Source organism: Helicoverpa zea, chromosome 11, assembly GCF_022581195.2.
Source record: "Helicoverpa zea isolate HzStark_Cry1AcR chromosome 11, ilHelZeax1.1, whole genome shotgun sequence".
Lineage (NCBI taxonomy): Eukaryota > Metazoa > Arthropoda > Insecta > Lepidoptera > Noctuidae > Helicoverpa > Helicoverpa zea.
This window is the reverse complement of record NC_061462.1, coordinates 3,615,786-3,633,130: the sequence shown is the minus strand read 5'-3', so window position 1 is coordinate 3,633,130 and position 17,345 is coordinate 3,615,786. Positions and strand designations below refer to the sequence as shown.

Here is a 17,345-nt window from a genome sequence, read left to right as displayed (position 1 = left end):
AATACCGGAGACAGGACATTATTTGGTATTGTTTCAATTGTATTACAGTCTGAGAGACTGATATTGTCACGTATTTAAAGTTAGTGGCGAAAAATAAGATACTTTAAAGTTTTGAACAACCGCAATCTCTGACGATGGGACATTAGCTAGACTCCTAGAGAATACTGATATGACTTCGAAACTTTGGCTTGAAAATGCGCTAACAGCTGATGCAGATGACTTGGCATTATCTTTTAATGAAAAGTACTGTTTTGGTTTACTTAGTCGCGATGGATTAATAGAGTTAAAAGTTTTGGCATCTGTTTCGTGTGACTTGAGAGCTTTATAATGTACGTTTTGTTTTGAGTTCAGAAGGTTTCTAGCAGAACTCTTTAATAAATTATGAATTTTTAAAAAGCCTTAATAAACCAACAAATTATACCACACAGCATTTTCTGATATACTTTAAACTCCATAAATATTAGTCCACCCATGATTATTCGCTCTTATATTAAACTCTTCAACACAAATCGCAAAACCCCAAAGGAACATTATTTTTTAAGGGGCATTATTAAAATCCTCTATTCATTTAATATGAAGTATCTCCCCCTAATCCCTTGCTGCATAATTTGCATACTTCAACGAACTCCCTATTAATTTTTCAAAGGGTTCTTAGAAGACTGGTAAGATTCTTTCGTAACCGATCCTTAGTTTCAGAGTATTCCAATCACGTATGATCTTCAATTACTTTCTTCATGGTCGGTTAAACACGGCTTTGTTGTGGCTTATTAGGGAAAGAGGAAACAGTCATTAGTGTACGACTAAACTCCGTATTTAAGAGGATAAAGTTAGATATTTTTTGCGATTGAAAATCGTGCGCTCAAGTGTGAAGTGTGATTGAAAATTGGAAAATAAATTGGTTTGTTTCTAACTAGTGGCACTCAATATTTAGAGCGAATATTTTGTACCGATGCTTTTGAAGTTTTATTAAGCTGAGCGGATTTGGATTAGTTTTGTGTATTGAAATGACAGTAGTTTTTTGACAAGTTAGCGCTGTACAGATACACCTATTTCCACCGATGTATTAATATACTAGCTTCGCCCGCGTGGTGTGTTGATAAAAAGTAGCCTATGTGTTAATCCAGGGTATCACCTATCTACATACCAAATTTCAATCAAATCGGTCCAGCCGTTTTTGCGTGATTGAATAACAAACATACATCCATACATTCTCACAAACTTTCACATTTATAATATAAGTAGGATTTAGTAGTTACTTGTAGCTTGCTTTATATACATAATGTTACACTAATTTCCCTTGTCCAATTACCATTAATAACATAAAAATATTCATATAAAATTCCCTTGAGACTTTTCCACAATTACTTGGACTGAACAAATGTAAAGAGATTACAAGACTTACAATTTGCATATACTGTGTTCTCAGCTTTCCACACATTTTACAGTCCCTTAAGCTGTTGTCTGGAACACGTCTAGAAAGTACGGGTGCAGTGAACCCGCAATGAACCCTTTATAAGCTTTTTCATTACATTTAATGCATGTCTTTAGAGATATGTCCATTTTCTTTTTTTGTGTAGGTAAATGTGCATTTATTATTTTGTTGTGTTGTCAGTTTACTGTTAAATAGTAAGGATGTTGGAGTGTTTATCAAGAAAATGCATAAGTGTGATTTTTCATTATTTTACTCTTATGGTGAGGTAATTGGAAAAAAGGTGCATAAGAAGGTTTTTGAATGAATTGCAATAATTTAATAAAGCAGAAAAGCCTACGAATTTATATTTAATTACCTATGCTTACAGCACCACAAAATATTTTTTAGTCCAACGAGCCTAAAATTTAAACATCACGACACAAATTCCTACTAACAAACAAAAAGCCTTCATAATTCGTGGCTGACAAAACAGGTAGTAAATGAGAGAATCGTTTATGTAAGTACATGGATTCAGAATGGAAACCATTACAAGCATTACACACATTCCGCGCGGATGGGTTAACTAGGACATTGTTAATGCACCGCGCATGGCTTGTTAGCGGCTGCGAATTTTTGGAAAAAAAAAATTAAGTATGTAATGTGGGGTTTTGAAATTGTTCCGATAGTTTTCTTTGTGGTGTATCAAGGCGTTTATAATCTTAATTAAGTAAAAAAATCTCTTTATTATCACAGGGCTTAAAACATACAAAAAAAAAGAGTTGCGAAAAATTTATAATAAAACGCATCGTGGTGGCTTAGTGGTTAAAGCTTTTGGTATTGATGTTATACCATGTCTCTTTATAAGAACATATTTTCTTAGCGTCATCAGCTTGCATTGTTGTTGTTACATTTCTTAAATGTGAGACTTTACCTACCCTTAACTGTCTTGTTAGTCTTATCACCACTCAAAATATTGTGCAAAAAATATAGTGCAACAAACTACTTAGGCACTACTAACGTGATAAAAATAACAAGATTAATATCCTCGAGGCAGTCCACCGAAGCGGAGCAATTTAGCTTCTAAAATATTTCCATGTAAAAGTTTGCAAACTATTATGTACTACATTCTATACAAAAATAGCCCTCGGCCGGCCTTACGATTATCAGTCTTGCTCACGTAAGTATAGATTTCGTAATTAACTTACCAGTCTTTATTAATTAAGTGTGTCTGGGAATATGGATTGTGAAGTTGGTTGTCCCGTAATTGGCTAGTGGGTAAGCCTGTTGCCTGTTATATATTTTTCTATACATGTAATGTGTACAGGCTGTTGGAAACCCTAAATACACCCTAAATATAAATAAATGAACTAAAAAAGTAGAAACCCTCTGTAAGTCACATATGGTAATTTCTTAAAACTCTTTACAACTTACATAAGTTATTTTCGTAAATTTTTACAAGTGTAGCAATTCGAGATACCCTAATGCTATTGACCTTATCGTCATGTTCCTATTATGCAGGTACAAGGACATATTGGATAATTCAATTGGGCAATCACAGACACCTGATAACTATAAAATTACAATACCAATATCCACCAGATTGGTATGTGAGCAAACTCAATAGGTGCATGCAAATTAATGGTACTATCGGCCTCTGAACCTTTACTTACGCAATTATATTCGGAATGGGTTATCCTACCAATTTTATAAATGTGAAAATTTTAGATTTTGGATGATTATTTTCATCGACATAATTCAATCCAAGTAGCAGCTACCTGGGCTGCGGGATAGTTCGAAAGTTATCGCGGCCCTGATACATAAGGGGCTCAAGAAGGAACATGGTGGGTTGTAAGTCAGTAAGAGTCTGACTCTCCCTCAAGCTGCACCTACAACAGGAGGGGTCATTTGATCATTTCCCATAAAAAAAACAGTATCAAAATACCAATATCCCTAATCCCGAAAAACTCATGTTAACAAAAAACAATTGAAAAACTATGAAATCCTCCTCCACTAGCTTTGTCACAACAAAGCTTACAGCAGACAAAATTTTGTTACGAAATTGGAACTACAAACTCAATACAAAATTGACTACGATAAACGATCCTTAGCGTGCACTAAATTACTGCCTTTGAGAGCGATGTATTGAACGTTCATACTACTATATATTGTTTATATATAAACGGCTGGTTTAGTGTTAACTTTGAGTAATAATGGCCTGTCGATCGGCGCTGTAAATTTAATTTTGAAGGATATTCGGCTTAGAGGGAGCAGTTATTGTTGTTTTCTCGAACTATGCTGTTTAAGGGCTTCAATATTAGATATGTGCAATATTTGAGAATTTAGTTACAGGTTTTCTCAAACCGTTGATCAAATCAGGAGAAAACCACTTGATTAAATAAGTTTCAAAGTCCTTCAACGAATTCTATAGTAAATAAAACTACAAAAAATATATTGGTAGCTATCAAAGGACCGCTACATCAGACATCTATTTAAATAACAGTTACTTTACTATTAACATCAGCAGCACATTTACAGCCATGAGGCTTCCTTCCCTAATCGAAATTGAAATTATATGTCATTTCTAAAGCAAACACCAAATAAGGCATTATCTTCACAAACACAACCGTCGACATTGTAATTATAACACATATCGGATTACATAAAAGGTTGCATATTACCGTTTGTTTCTCAGCTAAAAGCCATATGTGTTTAGCCTCGTGGAAGCAGTAAAAGCCATCAGGGACATTACGAACAAAGACACACAGTTATTATTTTTATTTTTCCTCAAGTGTGTCGAGAACTACTGAACATTGGTACCCAAGTAACATTACTAAAAGTGTTTCGTTCCTTTAAATAGGTACACTTATTTCGAGAGACATTTGATGCCAAATGCCAAACGTAGTAAAATCTAAGTACTAGACTAGATAGTAAATGATCTAATTTCACAAACGATTATTATCAGCATTATTATTAAGCAATGGTATGTAGTCCAGGCCAAATATTGAACTGACCTCAACTAAGAAAATTCGGGAGATAGTATGGAAGTGTAGGTGCGTAGACACATGTCATATGCAATGAGATATGCATTTACCGTTTAGCTAGGAAGAGTCGCGGGTAAACATAACTGTTTCATACACCTACATAGTGTATGCTTTCGCAGGCACCGGTATGCAAGGAAAATTAGACACCCCTTAATAACAGATTGATTGGGCAAGTGTACATACAACGGTCATTTGTTTTATTGATTTGAGCATACGTATGTGATATGGGTATAAACATATGATGTCATTTACAAAAATCAAAATTCAAAACCTTTAGTCCCAGATGTAGACTTCAAAGCCACAATATACAGTACCTGTTAAGTCGTCCAAATTGAAATTTACTTCGCACTTGCCGTGCCGTGTCAGTGGGACCGCCCATGCGTTTGTCGAGCTAACCCGCAACCGCTCGTTCTAAATGTACATTCGGGACCACAGACGTATTTTGAGTGCGCCAAAACGCAGACACGATGCCCTCGTATTGTTAGATCAAAGTGGCTAATGTTAAAGGCTGGTAGCTTGACTGCTGTTTGATATAAGTTTGTGTGAGTAATTAAGCTAATGAGATAGTGTGTGATAAGCTGAGTTTAGTATACATCTCGCTATAATCAATGGCACTCTCAACTAGATTTTGAGCACAACTTCGGTCATTGACTGGAAGCGATACGATCCTACTTTTTTTGCGTTAAATCTCAATGAAAAAATTATAAGATATTTTTAGGAATGAGTCTTAAATTCATTAGTTTTGAAGCCTGTTATTTATCTTTCTACAAAAATAATCGCCAATTTAGAAGAAGGTTGTTCTATAAATAAAAGTTTTAAGTGTTGCCTAATAAAAATATCTAACACTAAAATCCGTCCAAGTTTTCTTAGACTAACGCAACAAATTCCATTTCAAAAACCAATAATTTTCGCTAACGCGGCCACAAATTTGTATGAGAAAATGCATATATTGATAAGTCGCTCGCAATCCTTCGCAGTAGGTTACTGTCATGAAATATGCATACCGTTGCTCGCTCGATCTGAACCTATTTCCATTTGCGATTGCATATAATGTGTATGCTAGACACTGGTACTAAATATGAAATACTATCCATAACTTTTAGTTTGTGGAACTCTTTGGTACTTAACTAGCTAAAAATTTAAAGCTTTGAAAGTGTTTTATGGCCTTTTTTGCTGGCTTTCCGGGCGGTATAAGTGGCCGTTGGTGTAGCGTTGATAGTGTATAAATTATTTGTATACTGTATACACAATTTGTTTTAGGGGGTTCTCTAAAGGTCATTAATGTCAAATGTGAAATAAAATGAGGTTTTGTTCTAGAATAAACATCTTTTTGGTAGAATTTATGAGTATCGTGGCCAAAGTTTGATTTATCCGTCTAAGACAGTTCTTCGAAATGAATAACCACATACAGTTTGGCACAAATTACATAACTTAAACATCCGAATGCAACTTTGCATATCACGGAATACCGCAGTTTTTTGAATGCAAATTTTCTAAAAACATTCCCAAAATCCCACACAAATTCGGCAACGACTTCAGTTGTCCTTAAAATTTGCATTTACCTAGTAAATTACTGCGGGTTGAACTTTCAAGTCACACTTTATTTTTGGCTCTAGGAAAGCATTTTCTCCACAACGTTTTCCTCTACTTTTTATTCGAAGAAACAAATTGCGCAACTACGTAAATAGAACGCCTTTTTGGGTTTGAACCTCCTACGTATAACTTCTTAAATTAGAATTGTTTTACCATTTGTATCGAATGACAGTGTTGGAAAAAAACATCTTAACTTAAAATATTGAAAACGGCTACTTAGCTAGAGAAAAATATTTTCCTCGTACCTATCTATATATTTTGATACTCAAAACAACTGTCAACCGAACTCGATTAAAAGCGGGCTTATTGAAATTTAAAGAAGACTTGATTTAATGTTTTATACAGCAACACTTTTTATTTATTGATATCACTCAATCACTAAATTTCAAGCAAACCACTTAAATCTTCATGCTCAGACAAATTAACCTAATTCATACGAAAACCTAGCGATCCGTCTAAATTTCAGCCTAAAAGTCCTTTCGATTCAAAGCGTACCTACATCAATAATTTTGATACGTTCCGCGCCTCACGAATTCTGGCTATTTGTCACTTCACTGTACTGAGAGCTTTTGAAATGCTGTCAACGTTCGAAGAGATTTAGTGAGTGTATTGATTTATTAGGTATTACTACATTGAAAATCGAACTTATTGGTGTTAGTTTTCAAATGCATTTCACGTTTCGAAAGATATAACAAACATTACTGCTTAAAAATTAATGAACATCGAACCGTTCAGGCAAAGCTATTTACTAATTTCATTATGAGAGCTCTAATTAAATATATTTATGAACTAACGAAAGTAAATACAAAGGAGGATGACATAAAGACATCATAATAAACAAAATAAGCATTCATAATCCGCTTACTAAGTCGGATAAATTACGACTCTGCTTTCCTGGTTCACAATAATAAATAATAGTGGAGAGGAATTAACCGTTGACGACACCAGAGTATTACACTAAGCTGAAATGGAGTAAACAGATATCAAAGAAGAAGAACAAAAAGTTCTACAAGATAAAGAAGAAACAGCATTGGTTGCAAACACTATCACACTAAAAAACTTTACTGATGACACAGCAAATGTAATCCCTCGAATCGCATTCATAAAAAGTCCAATACGTTGTCCAGTAGACCAAGTCAACAAGCCCAGAAAAGCCAAAGTAATCGTATCTCGATAAATACGTGTAAACGAATAAACTTGCACAAACAAGCGTCAGAATTCGTAAAGAAGTAAGTTTCAAAGTTTCGACGGCGCGAACGTAAATTCGAACCAAGTTATCGGTCGGCAGTCATTCCCGTTAATGAGTTAGGAAGTTACCTGTGGTGTCAGAGTTACAAAGTTAACTGTACACATTGATGATCTTATCTTGGTTTACAAGTCTATTAGTAACTGTGAGTTGGATTCAAAGGAAACTATGTATTACTTCATAATTGTGTTTGGTTTAGTCGAAACTCGTTTGAGATGGTTCCGATGTTACTGTCTTGTCATAGTGCGCAATTGTATGAACTTTACTAATTATAGCATACAGTTTCTATGTGACAGCTCTGTCATGATATGTCATAAAGAACACATTTATCTTATTGACTATCACATGTATTCTGGACCAATTAGTCCTTGACCGATTCTGACTAATGGATTTCAAGTAAGCCTCTAAAGCTCAGTCAAAATAAGACAAATTACTTACAAATAAGTTTTCCAAGAACAAGCAATATGATTCTAAAATTCAAAAATGATTCTCATAACTGGATAAAACTTTTGGACATGGAGTCAGTCAGCCAAGTAAATTGACACTTGAGAATAAAATCCATCTGACTATTCCTAAACTACTTACCGAACGTCTGGAAAGAATGAAATTGTCTTCAGCGAAAGATTGATTGCTTCTGTCATCAGTTCTTTTATAAATCGAAGTGTGAATACTTCGATCTAAAATTTTGCTTAGGTATAAAGTTTAATTAAAGCGTCCTAACCAGTCAGAGACCTTTAACGAGACACTCGGGATGTCTGAACTTCTTAGAAACTTAGTAAAGAACACTGCGTCTGTGTAATTAATTTAGCGAGGTGACACTGTTGTTTTCTAACACGAAATAAAGTTTGGTACGATATATAAAGGTTGGTTTAATCCTCATGTAGAAGAAATGGACGAGAAAAACAGAGTTCATGTTTAAAACAAACAATGTATGTAATGAGTCGCAATTGTACACCCGGTGCAATTATGAGACTGTAGTTTCACCTTTTCAAGCTTTTGTTGAGAAGAAATTACATATATTGCATTGCTTTGGTACTTGCATTTAATATGGTAATGATTATGGAGAAAAGAAAGAACGGTTTTGACTACTAATACGTTTCTTTTACTGTCTGTCTACAATTTCAATAAACCCAGACCAAAAATTATAAAAGCTTATTATTCATGAGCTGACCTTTTTGTACAAAACTTCTCTTTATTTTTTTTTAGACACTGAATTTCAATTTTTTTTTTTTGTAATTATAGTAGAATATCTTTTCGTAATGTCAATTAAGAATTTTATTTTAAATCGATTTAAATTTTATGAAGTAAATTGAATCCTGCAAGCGTTGGCTAGCAAAGCAAACATAAAGCCTGCAATAATCTAGAACTTGCAAGACTTCATGATCAAGTTACACCAACGCACGGCTACATATTTCAATCCTTTTTCTGTATTAAATTTATGTAGACGTAAGATCGGGTTTTTATTAAGGCAAGTAATACCTACATACATAGATATTATTTTAACTTTTATTTACTTTCTGATCTTGTCAAGTCAAAAATTTAAATTCATAAATCTTCCCTATTAATTGCCACAAGGATATTTTTTACAGGAAAAAGGATTCCAATTGTGAACATTAAAATTTTGTAAAATAAAGAACTTTATTCGCTCTCAGACTAGCAGTTAACCTAGGTGCTCTTGAATGAAAACGCTGCAACGAACTCGAGGGTACCTAGAAAAAGCGTTTTGCAACTATCGGATAAAACCGCCTTTAGCAAATATGAGGTTTTTCTACGAGCCAGAGGAAAAAAATACAAGTTTATTGTTCGATTCTGATTCAAATCTAACACCATTTTCATTTCCCTTTTTTTGGATGTCACATCTTGATAGATAATATAAAAGTCTGGGCAGTGTGAACTAAACTGCCTAATCGTATGAACACATTTTCCCAGAGACCCGAAAATATTTTCTTCTCCGATAGGATCTTTGTACTATGTTATTTCAGGCACACTCTTAAATTTTGCCTACAAATGTATAGACAAAAATAAGTTCCACTAAAATAAATTGCTCTATTTACAATTTTTGAATGCCAAAGATTCTTTTCGCTTTATTTGACCTTGGGGCTTAGAGCAATTTAGTCTGATACTTATTGCTTTCATTAAAGTCTATTTTACAATGTCTATTGGGCTCCAAAGGATGTACTTTATGGCTGAGTATAATAAATAGTTTATTTGCTGCTATCATTGGCCGTAAGGTTGACTAGTCTAGCAAGAATAAAAACACTTTTGTGTAAATTATGAGCACAACAAAGTATTATTTTGTGTAGTAGACAAGATCTAGTAAAGTTTGGTTTTAGTATATTTTATACGGATAAATAACCATAAAAATAATAAACTAGCTCGCCAAAACAGAGGACGTCTAATCAATTTAATAAGACAGGCAATTTTTTCCCATACATTTTGTTTCCTGTTTCCAAAGGCTATCCATCAATGAGACATATCGTACGTGATAGATAAGCTTACAACCAGAGGCTTAAAAAATTCTCCTACCGCAGACTTCCAAAGTGCGAAGAAATTATGTAATCTATATACATTCGTTTAAATAAACTCCCTACTAATATTATAAATGCGAAAGTAACTCTGTCTGCCAGTCTTTCTGTCTGTATTTCTTTTCTCCTTTCTAGATTTTTAGATTTGTGTGAAATTTGGTACAGACATAGTTTGGAACTTGAGAAAGGACATAGGATAATTTTTATTACAAAAAAATATAATTTATTCCGGACATATAGCACCATCTACTTATCGGTCAAACCAAAAATCTGCCGGAAGTCACTATTCCACGCGAACGAAGTCGCGGGCAAAAGCAAGTTGGTTATAATACTCTTTTTAAAATAAAATGGGGGACAATATAAACTAAAAACCTAGCTAAAATTATACTCTCATAATACAGTTGTGAAAGAAAACCTCTTTCCAGTCACTGACCCGAATCAGATTTGAGATCCTGCCAAGTTGAGATTCTTGGCATTTTGGAGCGTAAGCAAACGTATGAATGGGATAGTAATCAAATGATGAGATCACTATTTGTAGCATTATTATGTTTGATTTCGAAGAGCAGCCAATGCTCGCGCGCGTTTACACATAAAATAGGGTACTGCAGCCATCAAAGGGCGCATAGAAGAGCTGATCATCCTAGTTCTTCTCTCAATGATAACTGAAAGCAGTCACCATAGCCGAAATCGGCAGGGAAGTATATATATATATGTTTGATTTAAAATGAGAATGTTTTTGAACTGCTATTTCAATAGGATGTGTAGGAATTTGTAACAGTGCCACAATCTTACTTTATATTATAAATGTGAAAGTTTTTTGAGGATGTACGTATGTTTGTTACTCTTACATGGAAAATATACTAGTCGGATTTTGATGAAACTTGGTATTATCTATAGCTTATGTATTTTAATAATATATGGGCTACTTTTTATCCATATGCGGAAAGTAAACCCTTGATAAACGGGTGAAAGCGCGGGAAACTATGTGAAATATATGTGTGCTATAAAAGTAAAATGGTCTTAATGACCTTCTAATTTCCAGTATAAGTCTTAATTATTTGTAATCAAATTACATCCAATTTTATGGATTAATGAAGTGAGTAGAAATATTACCTGGTTGATGATACCACCATTTTCCTCTATCATCAACTTTCAAACTTAGAACTCTTCCTTATTTACAAAACGCGCATTCTTTCAAAAGAAAGTTCACGATGAAACTTTTTCCTTTGTTCGTTATACGGAAAGAAATTTTTCACGTTTTGTTTTTGTTGTTAACCAGTTTATTTTTTATATTTATTACTGCACAAAAAAATATATACGTATTACAATTTATATAAAATCTCGCAATGGACAAAACAATACTAAACAAAAGCGTTAACTTAAATAATTTTCAATGCCTTTAAAAATATTTTTTAATTTTAAAAAGTCCTTTTTTAAACGGTTTTGTTTCATCGCCAAGGGCCACATAACTTCTCCGAAAAAAACTCTAAAAAACAAACCTCGTACACTCGGCAACCACACAATAGTTCATAACAACTAATTTCGGTACTTGTCCGTTTTTCTAGAATCGTTCAATCATAACCCGCTATTGTGAAGAAAGTGCTTTTCATACAAAATCATAATTCATAACTACAATACGAGCATTTTCTGATGAAATATGCGAACAAAACTAATTCGTTTTTATTGACTCAAATTACCTTTTTTTTTGAAAACCCAGTGTATTGTTGTTCTAGCTTCTTTTGTTCGCGAAAATTAGAATTATGAAGCTTATAAAATATGAAATAGATGCTATTATAAATCAGTCAATTTCTCATCGTTTGAAAGCTAATAACGAATTTGATTGACAAGTAATAAGATCTTCTATTACAACAAAAACAAAGAGTAATACTATAGAATAAACCAAATTGGAAACTCAAAGTAATTTCCGCAAGTTATTTAAAATTGAAGCTAATTTTAAGAACAAAATTATTTTTGCTGAACGGTTGAAACCGAGGTTCATATTAGTGTTTAACCTTTGGTCATGCTCATCAGTCGTTTCGGGTTTCAAAAGCCGTAGCAAAGAGTATCGGGTTGACCTGATTGACACTGGTATTTGGCTAAATTCGGTTAAAATGGAACCGACCCCAACATAGTTTTGAAAAAGGCTACGCAGGTGACAAAATATAATCGAAAGAAGAAGAGTCAGCCTCAGACGCTTCCAAAACAAAGAGATGATATTGTGATACTTTCAATTAAAATTATATATTCAAATATATAAATACAGTGACACAACACAAGGGATAATTACCTTTGTTTCTAAATTAAACATATTTTCTGTTCACACAGTTCCTGTTTTAACTAATTGTGATGGAGACAAAGTTGTTCGGGGGTTTGTTTTGAAAACTCTTCATGAAATTAGAAAGATATGACAAGTAGCTGTTTTCAGAGCTGTCTTATATTTTTGATATGTGCTGAAGTTTGACAATAATGGAGCTAGAATTATATTCACATTTATAAAAGGTCAGGCGGGTTTAAGAAAACTCTGACAATAGGGCTTGTTATATAAATTAAACCTGCAGCTTACTCGATAAGAAGAATAATGCTTTTCAACTGTTAAACACTGACTAGATTAACTAAACAACAAAATAAATATAACAAAAGACATATTTATGTAGGTGCTTGTTGAATTATTTAGACATTGTACCTGAACGGTTCTCTCACACATGATCTCTTTGAATGTTTTACAAAAGTCCCCACTTTGCTGGTACCCTTAAATATAAATGATTCATGAGTAGAAGCCTAGTATGTTGAAATGAGGTTCAATGTAGTAAGAAAACGGTACTTAAAGGCATTTCAAATCCAGTACGATGTTTGACGGGATCCTCAAGATTTTTGGGTAACTTTTTACTACAGGGTTTTTCTTTTCCTTCGAGCCAATTGTGGTCTCTAAAAGGCGTTGATTGAAATTTAATTATTTATTTCTTAATTCTTTTGGGTCAAGTGTTTCGTATAAAACTTTGATGTTGGATTTTTTTGCTGTGGAGGTCAGAAACCTTTTAACAGATTTGGAATAAATTGGTATACTTTTAAGTTGAATATCACGTTTTGTTTGTTTTGATGATAAACAATTGCAAACACAAACTTATTGCGTGTTGTTTTTTTCTGTTTTTATTTTCACTCTGGAGGAGGATCAAGTACCACATTCAGCCATTAAAGGAAAACTTCACAAACAATACTTGCACGTACAAAGACGTATTCATCTTTAGTAATATTTTCTTTCATAAATACTTTAGCTCTGCAAGTAGAACGCCAAGTAATCTTGAAGCACGTTATGTAGATACGTTCTTAGATCTAAATACATACTGTTTGTTCCACATACCGGTTCTAACCTGCAAAGAAGAAAAGTTACGATTAGTTTTATTCAAAACAAACAACAATGGATTAAATAAATTAATGGTCCTTCTAAGTGTACAAGAATAGTCTTAGAAGCACTTGAAACAATTACTTTGCTGTCACAGATAGGCCTGAATCGAGCTCCTTAGAACTGTGATCCACCCTTAATCCTTCTATAGAGAAGACGACTATCTATCATCCAATTAGCAGTGCGAAGCTAATCCGAATAATGAACAACATGTTATTTTAGCCAATCAGCGACCGTCAACTGCTTCTATTGATTCGTAAACCAATTAATCCGGCTCAAATTGTCGAACAGACTTATACACGTTCTGCCATTGGATTAATACATTTTGATAATGCAATTATTTATTGTAATGCGATTTAAAATTGATCATTGGTCGCTAGTTTTAATTGTTGATGCGATCGGGGCTCAGTGGTTTTGGCTTCGTTTGTGTTTTTGATTGATTTTGTTTAGATGTTTGTTTTATGAATAAATGCTTTTTCTAGTTTTAGTTTTGATTGATGCTGGCAGTCTACTAAATATGCATATATTCACTAGACTGCCAGTATCAATCAAAATTGTGCAATCTATCTACCTATTTGTATATGTAATCTAAGCTGTATTATCGCATTCACTTATTAATTGGCCTAATCAAAACTGCTTGGTTGAATATTTATATAACAAAAGACGGTTGCTTTCTATTTATACTTTCATAAGGTGAGCAAGAAAACAATTGAAATCCGTTCCTTAAATCCCTTCCTATCTCATGAAATAACCTCAAAATACACAAGAGCGTAAGCGGGGTGGTTCCGTAACTCACAATCAAAAGGCAGTTGATCTGTCTTCAGAAGTACTCAAGGAAATCCAGGCCAGGATTCCGGTTTTTGATTCCATTGTTATGAAATCCCTCCACTGTGCATGGCTTAGGATCGCGAGCCACTTACTTAGAGTGCAAGCTTTGAGTTCGAATCAAAAGTTAAGCATTCTTTGAAGCGAGAAATATTAATACTTGTACAGAAGGCTTTTCGTTTGTGAAAGCCATTTGAAATTTGAAATGGAGGTAAGCACCTACTTATAATAATGAAATGAGATATTAAAACTTAAAGGTAACTTTGCGATAAACTTTTACCGATGACATGTATTTGAATGGCTTCTACCTCTATAATACAATTTTACATGAAAATTAAGAAACTAATAGAACTATGTTCACATGCTTATAGATTATTCAAGCTTAAATGCGATCATAACAAGTCACAAAAGGGCACTGAAAAATAGGTTTAGTATTTTCACCTAGAAAATAGTTAAGAGCACCTATTTCATATTGTTCTAATTTGATTATTCTTCATTACAGCCCGAAGAGAATTTCACAGGAGCAGTAATTATTTTCCATCGAATCTAAGTGGTCTTATTGGATGAAAGGAATAAATTAAATTTTGAAGAACTGGCCGCTCTCTCGATTTTCATAACGCTTATTGGGGACTTTTCCTTATAAAGTGTTCTATTTATTAAATTAGAAAATAAAAAATATTTAAATTATCCTCAACTTTTATTGACGTTTCTGAAGAAAATATATTCTACTCTTGGAGTCGGTTCAAGCGTCTGGAAATAATTAAGACCCTAACTTCAAAAAGGCGGGTAAAAGCTAAATTATGCCAGTGTCAATAGTGTCAGAGCAAAATATCCAGTGAAGCGTCGAGAAAATATTTTCCGTAAAAATATTTACCCATTCGTGTTGAAGTTACGGGCGAAAAATACTGCTATTAAGTACTCCTCCTTTTAGCTAGGAGATGCTTCAGTACCCTAAATTAGAGATCGGCGTTAAGCCTACTTAAAACAGGTCAGAGCTTAAATTTTAGGTCGAGATGCGACCTAAATAAGGCAACATAGTTTGAGACTGACAAACTGAAAAGGACACTATTAAACGTACTTAGTAACTTATTAAATCTCATACCCTTTTTACGTGGCCACACTAAAAGCTAGACATGAGTTGTCAAAATATTTTACGACGCTCAGGTACAAGTTAGAGGTAGGTACGAATGAGCCACAAAGAAAGTCATGTATAAATTGGAACAGCTTAGTAGTACATATTAAACTTAAAAAAATATACACTATTCATTGAGTAGGTAATTAAAACATAAATCATGTAGCAAGGTAAAATAATCATTGTTCGGATCACTGCACTTCATTAACAGCTATTAATTTTAATGACAAAATAAAATAGAAATACGCAATAAACTCATACATTATAAATCAAATTGAGCATTAACCCAAATACCATAATTAAATCGAAATTCAATTGCAGGAACTAACAACGAAACTATCATATAAAAGCAATATTATAACAATATGATGGTGTTACGTGAATTACGTTCCTATTAGCACTATTATTGGCAGTTTAAACCCGCAATATGGTTTTAGTAACGGCTCTTTGATAGCCCAGACAACCGCCATTATGTTCCTACTAACCCCTCGATTGATTTTCTAAAGTTTCGCTGGAAGCCACAACGCCTTATTATACCCCTTGTTCCTTTTCTTTCGAACTAATAGCAACTCTTTGACTGCTCGCAACAATTTACTAGTTCTATTTTTAAATCGTTCAAAGAGTGAAGGTTTTAATTCTATTGTTGGCTGCCAGTTTGTGGTTTAGTACAAACTTTGAAAAAACAATAATGTTCGAGTGTATTGAACTCGATATCGTTCTTTACGTTGCGATTCAGTAGTTCTGGCAGAGTTCATAAATTTTAATGCGAGCAAATTTTTGAATGAATGTAGCGTCTTTGAACAATACCCAGAAAATCTCCTGAATATCATTTCACAAACAGCTTTCAACATTTACACAGTCGACATCAAACAAAAGAGTACTGAACTTTAGCACATCATACATACATATTTAAACAGAATTCCATACATAGGCACCGGCAAAACTGAAGTGGTTCAAGATCGAAGTACTTTACACAGATTTGCCGGTTTTGTTTTAAACGGAAGCTTTTAAGAATTGCTACAATATTTGATCCTTTGGGAATGTGAATATTTGTACTACGTCAGACGTCTATTTGAATATTTTGTATAGCGGTAATGTTGATTACTTATTCAACAAATTGATGGAAAATACAAAATGTAGTATTATCTTCTATATAACATTCTGGTGACGAGATTATTACCACTAATTAAGTATACCAAAAGAAAAGTGGAAATTCTGCAAATTAGGTATACCAATTAAATTTTAGCTAGTCAAGTGTAAGAATCAACAATGCAAACGGATTAAAGTGACATTATACAAGGACAATTAGTTAGTTCAAGCTGAAACATTTCGTGCAATACATAAACAACCGCCAGATACTGAGGTTTCGAAGCTCTGCTATGTAGATGTATTTCTGAAATTAAAAAGTTATGTACCACATTGAAGATGAAATTAAGGCATCAAATTCATCAACTAAATTGTTTGACCTCTGGTAATGTAATAAGACATTTATTAAAAAATAATACAAGATCAAGAAACTAAGAATAGAATTAAACAATCAAGTCCGCGAAGGTCACATGCTAGGAATTTCCATAGGGCCCCACCCAATTGACCTTTCAATCATAAACACTAAACATTCAATGAACTCAATCATACAAAGTACAGATACAGATCTTATTGTAAATAAAGACGTATCATTTTGCTTGTATCTTGTTATTAAGGGAACGTTATCTGATTGAGATAGATGCACAAAGAATATTAATGAAAATGTTTCTCTTGTGCGTGGATTTTATATAAACGTATCTACGAATATTTGTATTTCTAAATGCCTTTCATGTTGTTGTAACCTTTATAATATTGACACAAAGGATAAACTTTGGAAAGGTTCACCTCATTTTCAGAAGCGATTATTCAAACCTAAAACGAACCGGAATAGATCGTTTACGGTTCACCAATCTATTTCCACCGGGAGTAAAATATTGTTAATAAATTCATACACAACAATAATAAAGTTGCAAAGGTACCGTAAAATATTACGTAGGTAGGTAGATATAGCTTGTGTGTATCTTTCGATCCGTTCCCCAAGGCGGACTCCTATCCGGGGAGATTACTCCGGATTTTTCCCGGTCCGAAACCCAGCAAAGTTGGAAGTTTGCAACCTATCGAGCTACTTTGCTCTGAGTGTGACGGCAA

General features: G+C 33.6%; 1 protein-coding gene across 1 annotated transcript in view; it reads right to left on the bottom strand.

Annotated features, from left to right (window-relative positions):
- LOC124634336 (angiotensin-converting enzyme-like protein Ace3) overlaps positions 1-17,345 on the bottom strand; it is a 79,000-nt gene that overhangs the window by 17,018 nt on the left and 44,637 nt on the right. Inside the window, exon 2 of the mRNA XM_047169879.1 lies at positions 13,175-13,184. The gene's annotated coding sequence lies outside the window, so the exon portion shown is untranslated. The remainder of the gene's footprint in view (positions 1-13,174; positions 13,185-17,345) is intronic.